This window comes from Ziziphus jujuba, chromosome 11 (genome assembly GCF_031755915.1).
Source record: "Ziziphus jujuba cultivar Dongzao chromosome 11, ASM3175591v1".
Taxonomy (NCBI): domain Eukaryota; kingdom Viridiplantae; phylum Streptophyta; class Magnoliopsida; order Rosales; family Rhamnaceae; genus Ziziphus; species Ziziphus jujuba.
The window spans coordinates 1,816,729-1,826,537 of NC_083389.1; the positions used below are offsets into that span (position 1 = coordinate 1,816,729).

Below are 9,809 nucleotides of genomic sequence, written 5' to 3' on the forward strand. Positions count from 1 at the left end.
GGTTGGTTAGGGGTTGAGGTCCATTCCATTAGAACTTGAACTTAATTAAAGATCTGGGCTAATATAATACGGGTTTAGGAGCAGGTCGTCCTAGGTTCGTATCACCCTTGGTGCAATATTGACGATCTCACAAAGAAAAAAATTCAATTTTACATGGAAATTTACTGATTTCAACTTTTGGGGAATCGGTACCCCTTTGACTGTACAAGAATATACGAAGCTTAACATGTCTAGAAGCATAGGAGAACGTTCTTTTGCTGATATTATTACTAATATTCGATACTGGGTCATTCACAGCATTACTATACATTCCCTATTCATTACGGGTTAGCTATTCGTCAGCACCGGTTTAGCTTACGATGTATTTGGAAGCCCTCATCCAAACGAGTATTTTACAGACAGCCGACAAGGAATTCCATTAATAACTGGCCATTTTGATCATTTGGAACAACTTGATGAATTTAGTAAATCCTTTTAGGAGGCCCCAATGACTATAGATAGGACCTATCCAATTTTTAAAGTGCGATGGTTAGCTATTCACGAACTAGCTATACCTACCGTTTCTTTTCTGGGGCCAATATCAACAATGCAGTTCATCCAATGATAAATATAATCTGGATCATAGAGCTACGACACAATCAAACCCTAATGAACAAAATGTTGAATTGAATCGTACTAGTCTCTACAGGGGGTTATTACTCATTTTTGTACTTGCTGTTTTATTTTCCAATTATTTCTTCAATCAAAAGAAGAAAAGATAATAGTACAAGTATAGTAGGAATTCTCTTATCTCATTCAGAAGGATATAATCTTATAATTATCTATGGCTGTTTATGTCTCTAGCATGACCCCCTGATGAAATGTGGAGGAAAGTAGGAAAAAGGGCCAATACTACCGAAAGGATTCCTCTTTGGCTAATAGGTACTGTAACTAGTATTCTTGTGATCGGTTTAGTTGGTATCTTCTTTTATGGTTCGTATTCTAGATTAGGTTCATCCTTTTAGTAATCAAATGAACCGAGTTGTAGACATGACATGAAAACGTAAGAACTCAACGATGCCCCCTCAAATCAGAAAAAGAAAAAGGGGGTAGGCCCGTTGAGTTCTGAATAATCATAACAGTTTATTCGTGTAAATGGTAAAAAAAATGGATCACTTTTTCTGATGTTTCAAAAACTCCGTTTCATTTTTTTATGATGTTTTTGGAAAACTCACTTCATTACTTGATTAAGAACATCTGTTCCTCGATAGTATCCGACGATACTTTCAAAAATCACAACGGGCTCCCTCTCTTTTCTCTTTTTGGATGACACAACCACAATTATATATATATATTTTTAATATGTTTTCTAAGTTCATTGAAGAAGTTCTATTTGCTCACTAAAATTTCCTATATTTTTTGTTTGTCCACTATCACTACTTATGTTCCTCTCATTTCTTTTGTACTTTGGTTTCTATTCTACGCTTATTTATCTCTTAATTTTTAGTATCCAATCAAATAGAAAACTATTGATTCATTCTATGACATTGAAATTTGACCAAATTGCATAATCATACGCTTCAATTTGGATTGAAAAAACAAAGAAATAAAGAAGAGAGGAGTAAACTCAAATAGTCTCCTTCACAGTATACATACTAGAAGTGTGGTCCAAGTAATTCAATTCTCGAACTCTGGTAGAAAAAATATAAAAAAAACAAGAAGCTTTTTAGAACTTTTTTTATCATCCATAATTACATAACATAATTGGCAACAAAAGTTGGATTCTTTTTAGAGCTTGGTGTGGAATATTCTTTGGATCTAGAAATTCATTTCAGAAAATTGAATCTTCTCAAACTGTTTCTTTTTAAGAACAAAAAATATTTATGCCAAACTAACAGATGCCAAGAAGAGCAAAAGTCCTTGGACACATAATGGATCTTGAAGTATTGTTTGTTATTGGTTGATAAGTTTGATAGATTCTCCCTCTAAAACAAGAAGTTCTGGTCCTAGAGGGATAATATCAACCACTTGACGTCCATCCTATGTTTCCATTATGGTTATTTTGTATCCCCCTTTTTATTTTTGTATGATTTTGCTTACTATACCCGATGTTGCAGCATTATAAACATTATTGTTACTCTTGGTTCCGTTGGGATAAATCAGACCCTATCCCCTATTGCCGCCTATGTATATGGGATATTTTAAGAAGTGCACATCTTTTTTAGTTGTGGGGTTCGAGGAAAGAATAGGAAAGATGATTTCACTATATTTCTGACTGGGAACAGGACCTATCACAAGAATATTTTTTTTAGTGGGATGATATCTTTGAAAAGATAGATTACCTATCTTTTCTTTAATCTCGAGCGAAATACGATCTGGAGGGGCTAATTCAAACCCCTCAGGTAAAATAAGAATAGCCCCTACATTCCAAGCTCATTTTTTACCATTAGCAATAACTTGTTTCAATTGTAGATCATAAGGAATTCGAACAACTACTTCAAATATAATATCAGGAAGTACCGCTTATGGAACCTGGATATCCATGGGCTTATTGGTAATGGCAATTGACACATACATTACCGCCGGTCGCTTTTCGTGGATTTTCATAAACCTCCTGTGCAAAAATGGGATATGTATTGGAAATGGGTGCCCAAGTTATTATATATGTCAAGAGCAAGACATAAATAGATCGAGTAATCCCTTCCTTTATCCAAGAAAAGGTATTTCTAGTTTACATGGTCCAATCATTGATCCTGAAATTTTCTACAATTAAATTAGATAAGTCACTAGTACAAATCCCTATCTATGATTCTGCTATTTACTGAAATAATTTTAGTGGAACGTTAGAGGAAGCTCCCATATGGGTAGAAAGAATAAGTACAATTTTGAGTGGGTTGCTTATGTACAAAGTAACAAGCATTATAATTGAATTGATCTATCATTTTTTAGTCATTCATTGAATGATAAATGACTACAAATGACGGAGATACACGATTTAAATAACAAAAGATCCAATATTTAAAAATGCTATCTAAAATGACTGGAAAAGTAGAAACAAGACCTGATATAATTTGAACATTATGAGCAAATCCAAAATCTTTGCAGATAGAGCCAATCATTAGTTCCCAACTGTGTGGCAAATGGAATCCTATACATAAATCAGTTAATAAAATAATAGAAAATGCTTTTATTGTGTCGCTTAAGTTATATAGGAATTCTTGAACCCAAGAGTTAAGAATAACAAGTTCATCATTACCTAGAATAGAATAACCACTTACAATAAGCAAAGAGATGATATTTGTCGACAAATGAAAAAATGTATTCATACGATTCTCATTGTGCATTTTGATCGACTGGATCGTTTCTTTGTAGATTCCGCAGTGAGGCTTTGGTAAATGTGTTTCTGGGTATTCCTTTATCATTTCGTCCAAGAGGGAGTGTTCTTCTAATTCTATGAATTTTTTAGAAGACTTTTTTCTTGAATATCATTCAAAAAAATTTCGGAGTGTCTAGCATGCCACCAATTAGTAACCCAAGATTCCATACTTTTATTAAATGAGAGAGAGATCCACCAAGGCAAAAATACTATAAATGAAAGATATATAAGGGAAATGAATGCTTTATTTTTTGACATTTTTTCACCTGGGAATTTTTAAATGAACTCGCCTCATTTGTCGACTCAATACTACTATTTCTATTTCTATTAAGCATCGATTCTATTACATTAAAAGTTATAGAGCCCGTGAATCTATTTACTACTTTTTATTTGTGATTCAGTAAAGTGGTTGTTGGGGTGAGAAGGTTATGACCAAGAGCAAGCTAGCTTGAAGTGTTAGCAACAAGCAAGCTTTTGGTGATGCTCTTGGGAATGGTTGTGTGTGAGTTGTGTTTTTAGGTTTTGGTTATGGTGTTTTCTGGTTTTTAGGGTTCCTAAAGTGTTCTAAGGTGTTGAAGAAGAGATAAGAAGAAGAGGAACACGTTGGCTTTTGAAAATAAGGCTTCGATCTTTAGCCATTTCATTCATTTTGCAATATAAGCTTGAAATTACAACTAGTTCACACATGCCAAGCATGTGAGCTTACAAAATGAGTAAAGTATTTGAAATTTAAAAAGTAAAATGGTCAACACCTAACTTTTCATACACAAAAGAGTCAAAAACCAGCTGCAACATGTCTATTCCAAATATAGTAAAAAGTGGCACATGGTTTGAACTAAGTTCCTATTGTTTAACTAGTTTGGGTAAACAACCAAACTAGCTTCACCTACTTAGTTCCCCTTTGTATCTGCTTATGAAACTTGGTTTGAAGCATCCTTGGTCATCAATAAATATTGTTCCAAGAGCTAGGAAAGTTCTGGAACCGGATCATGGGCCAAACAGCTCCAAAGCTGACCCATACTCTGCATACTGGGCCCATCAGATACAGCAATCTGTTTGGAATAAAAAATGGACTTTCCCATGTCATTTGGACCTGAAATCTGAACCATAGTCTTCTATATATGTCTGTAGACATCCCTCAAAATTTCAGCCCAAAAATCCATTTGCAACCTCAGATATAAGATAAATAGTGGAACTATGTTGCTGGAAATTATGAATCCAGCACCATAGGCATTTCAAGCATAACATTCCTACTCTTTTGTGCATAATTTTGCCTATACTTTTGCATACATAACTTAGGCACAAAACATTATCAAAATATACCTTGCATAAATTAAAAACATACAAAAAAATATAAACTCATAAAAGGAAAGGATTTGATACCAAGGTGTGCATGCTAGCCGGTGACATGCACCATCAAGTGGCAAAATTGCCACACTTCAACAGTGGTTAGTTCTTGAATTTAGAACAAATACAAAAAAACCAAACCAAAATACAATAAGAAAGAGTACACTTCAAATTCTGGAAAAAAAAAAAAAAAGCAATTTTGTTTTATGATTGTTCCTTGTTCATTTGCGTTTGGCTCGAATGAGCGTTCTAAAGAAACTTCAGTTATGTTGTGCTATATAAAAAAGAGGATTCTTGAGTTTTCTTTTTTTCCCTCTTGCTAAGAAAGCTGTCATTCTTCAGTTCTTGTTTCAAAATACTTCGATTGGTACACACAAGAAATAGGCCAATTCAGCAGTTTTTTGCTCAATTTTTCATAAGTCAAATTCTCATCAGTACGAGTCAAGGGAATGGACCCCTTGCCTCTGATTTCCATATAAAGGGCACGATGAGCATAAGTGCCCTCTTTAACTTCTATTCTAATGGACTGAATGTCTTTCATAAGGAATCAGAGGAAGATACGATGATTTTTTCCAGGAAATCGCCAACGAAAAATACACACTATTCCTTCTTTTATATCGAATCGATCATAACCACTATCTACATTCCATGAAATTGTGCACCACAAATAGGAACTAATAAAAAGACCAGCGATTCCATAGAAAACCATCACGATCCCTTGTGGAAAAAAAATTATTTGCTGAGAGGGAACTAAAGCTATAAAATTCCTTCCAAAATAACAGGAAGTTCTAACCAATAAAAATCCTAATGAACCTAAAAAAAGGATAAATGCCCAGCAGAAATTACTCATTTTTCGAGACTCCGCTATAAGTTCTATCCATATACGGTCTGATCGCCAGCTCATACTATACTAGATCTAGTTGCATTTTATTGGAATTGGGGAATAACCAAAAAACAATTTACTTTCATTTTTTTTGTTTCCAAAGTAACTCATCAACTGCTACGATGTGAACTTTTAGGAGTAATTCATCGAAGTGCCTAGATCTAAACTAAAATACGAACATCCCTTTCGTATGATATCTTATAGATATCCACATACATATATTAACTTTACATTTTAGAAATTAATCCCGATATCGATCCATTTGAAAATAGCTCTAATTCAGTTACTCATATATCATGTTTACACATTCATACGAGCTTATACTCGGAAGAACCCACACGTTATACCATATTCTAGTAAATAGATATCCGTGCTATGATTCACATAAGTCTTGAAAAAAAAAATTAGATAAGATTTTTCCCCATCGTATTTTAAAAAAAAAATTGTTTTTTTTTTTAACATGAAGAGATAAGGAAACCATTGCAATTGCCGGAAAAACTATGCCCACTAAAGGCACAAAAATAGAGGGTAAGGTATTAAAAATTGTCATAGAATGGGTACCCCAATTTAATATTTGATTTGTACCTGTTATTTATTATTATATTAATCTTTTAACATGTTAGAAAGATATCTTATAATTCATATAATAATTATACTATTATACTAAGGATACCTAAATGAGTATATACACTAATTAATATTAATTATTAATAAAGGGTATATAATGTATATATACTAAGAAATAATTAAATAAGATAATAAAATAAGGATATAATAAGGAGTCTCTAATATAAGAGTTTATAGACTAATATATATAATATATATATATTTAATATATATTAAAAAAATATTTAATATATATTAAATAAAAAAATAAGATATTATAAGTCTGTAAAGTATATAATAGACTAGAATATACTAAGTACGTATGTAATATAATTAATTTAAATCAAAAGTGCAAATATGTAAATAAAATAAGTAAATAAATGGGCTTATTCATCTTTCTACAAGCAATATATGTATGATAATTCACTTTTTTATTATGTTTATTATTCTTCATTTTTGTTTTTCCCATCGCGAAAAAAATTTGTTATAATATGATCCGACAAAAGAGATTCGTAGTAAAATCAGGAATTCTTGAGGGACATAGAAAGATCCAGGACCCCTTCACCCAATTTCATGGACGAATGAGACATAATTCGCTCTTTTTATTTTGTTTGATAGAGATTTCCTAACCTGATTAGTAATCAGGGCTATCGATTAAAAAAAAAAAATATCCGCATGATTCTTTTTCCAATTTAATCTTATGTTACCAAAGAAAAATCCATTCTTGGAATTTTGACTTTGCTTCCTATAAACTGAATAATTACTTGGTTACCACAAAACAAGTAATAAATTTTTTAATGTATAAATTTAATAATTTATTAAATATTAAATTAAGGATAAGGATATATAATTTATTAGATATTAAATTAAGGATAAAATTAAGGATAAGGATATATGGCTCTCCTTAATTTTATTTTTGATTTCACTTTTTGATTCAAAGGAAAGAAAGCATGGAGCTGAAATAACTCACTCACTTTTAAAGGATTACGTGGTACGATTGGATCGAATAAGCCCTTATGGAATAAATATTCAGCCGCTTATTTACCCTCGGGTACTGTCTTATTCAATGTTTGTTCAATTACTCCATTACCCGCAAATGCTACATAGGCATTTGGTTCAGCAATAATGATATCTCCCAACATACCAAAACTAGTTGTCACCCCACCCATAGTAAGAGATGAAAAGATTGATACATAGAATAACTTATTATTTGATTGATAATAATATAAAGCAGAAGATATTTTAGCCATTTGCATCAAGCTCAAACTTCCTTCTTGCATACGTGCTCTTCCAGAAGCACACACTAGAATAAGAGGTAAAAATTTATTGGTAGCATGTTCAATCAAACGTGTGATTTTCTCACCCACTACAGATCCCATACTACCCCCCATAAACTGAAAATCCATAACCCCGGTTGCTACAGGAATACCATTGAATCATCCTATGCGTGTTTGAACAGCATCAGTTAATCCTGTCGTTCTTTGATTAAAATCAATACGATCTTTATAATGTTCCTCTCACGAATGAAATTTTATGGGATCCCTTGAGACCATGTCTTCATCCAGAGGCTCCCAAGTACCTGGATCAACTGAACTTTCGTCCACAATGTCTTCATCTGAACTAGTCATTTTCAAATGACGTCCACAATGTTCACAAATATTCATTTGAAATTTAAAAATTTTCTTTAATTTAATCCCTAACAATTTTCGCATTGCACCCATAAATATTTGTATTTTTTAGTTATCTTTAAATCACTTTTTCTATCTCTTATTTGTATTTGATTTAGAGAAAATGCTAAATCATTTTTTCTTATTTGATTTAGAGAAAATGCTAAATCATTTTTTCTTTCTCTTATTTTAGCTAGAGCTTTCTTTAATTTGTTTCTTTTAAAATTTTATTTAATTTTAATTTGTTTTCTTTTAGTTGAGTTAGAGCTGTCTCTAAATCCCCTTTTCTTTTTCTTATTTCAGTTAGAGCTCTCTCCAACTCTCTTTTTCTTAGAGTTTTTGCACTATTATCCGTATTGGTTCGTATGCTGGAACTCTCGCTTTTACTACTCTTATCCCTTTCCCCATGAATGTAACTATAAATGTAACTTTCATTGGAATTGACACCACTACTTAAAATATAACGATCAATACTAATTTAAGAACGAAGATAACTATCAATGCAACTAGTAATGTGATTATTCCAACTATATTCAGTATCATACATGTAACGATAATAGTGAGGATCGTCAGTCTTAGATACATTAGTCAGATAACTAGAATTCTGATAACTGGAAAAAGAACTTTTTGGTGCACTTAGAAAAGAACGATTGGTGTCAGTCTCAAAATTTTTATTTTCAATATCAAAATATATGGAGTAATGGTCCCTATTTCTATCCCTAAAGAAAAAAGTTTGATTAGATATGAAATTTCAAATGTACCTCTTGACACCAACTAAATGATCAATATTACTGTAACTATGATTGTTACTCTCAATCCCATTAGGGAATTTGTTTTTTCATATGATTTATAATCAGATCTTTATTTACACTGGTATTTTCATTTTCAATAGGACCACCAAAACTATCCATTGATTTACTTAACCAACACTAGTATTCTAACCCCCTACTAAATAACATCGAATCGAACTGACATTTTTCCATAGAGCTTTCTTTCCCCTATTTACATGAAAATACAATAAATGAATAGTCATTTGATAAAAATCATTTGAACATTTCGATAATAATTTAGAATCAGATAACACCTGGTAGAGAGACCCAATCTTGCATAAAATAAATACCGCGGCTTCAATCTTTTTCAATAAAATCATCGCCTAGTAAATCAACAAAGCCCAAAGTGATGTCTTTTTCCCCTTCAAGTTTACCTACTACAGTACCAACGTGAATATGATCTCCACCAAACAGACATAACGCTTTAGCTATTACACGAAAGTGCATACCATGATTTTTCCATCTATCAATAATTGCATGCATTGCACGGTGGAGGAAGTAGACCATTATCTCGGCAATAATGAGCTAAGCTAAATTTGCAGTGAATCCCCCTGTCAAGTAATCGTGCATTATAATAAGAACTCCCAACTATTTGGTAAATTACCCACAATGGAAGTAAACATGTTAGTAACAAAATCTTCTTAAAAAAGGTCTAAGAGGTAAGCTACATAAGCAATATATTGATTTTCTTCTCCAACAACGGGCTCAAGGCCGTAGCATCGACCTTTGTTGATGCGAATTCGTTCGTGCCCGCACAACCGACAACCCGTTGGGGTGCCGACCTGATATGGATGAAGGCTGGGCCGATCAATAGAGCTTAAGCCAAAAGGTTTAAGGACAACCTAGGAGAATTTATATAGGGAGTAGTTAATTCTTAAAAGAGCTTGTCCATACTCGAATATAAAAAGTCTGTTTTAAGCATCCAAGTGGTGGAGGCCAATACAGACCCGGGTAGCTATTTTTGTGCAAACTTGTACTCTAGGCAGCAAGGAATAGTTCCAACACTTCATTAAATCAATGAATATAATTAAGAGGACATGGAATCCATCCAAGGTAGAATCAAAAGCATCTAAAAAGGACTTGTACGGACAGCATCTCAATTTGGCCAAAAATGTGTTGTT

General features: G+C 32.6%; 1 pseudogene; it reads right to left on the minus strand.

Annotated features, from left to right (window-relative positions):
• Nucleotides 1-7,228: 7,228 nt before the first annotated feature.
• On the minus strand, nucleotides 7,229-8,841 carry LOC132799808 (acetyl-coenzyme A carboxylase carboxyl transferase subunit beta, chloroplastic-like; annotated as a pseudogene).
• Nucleotides 8,842-9,809: the final 968 nt, after the last annotated feature.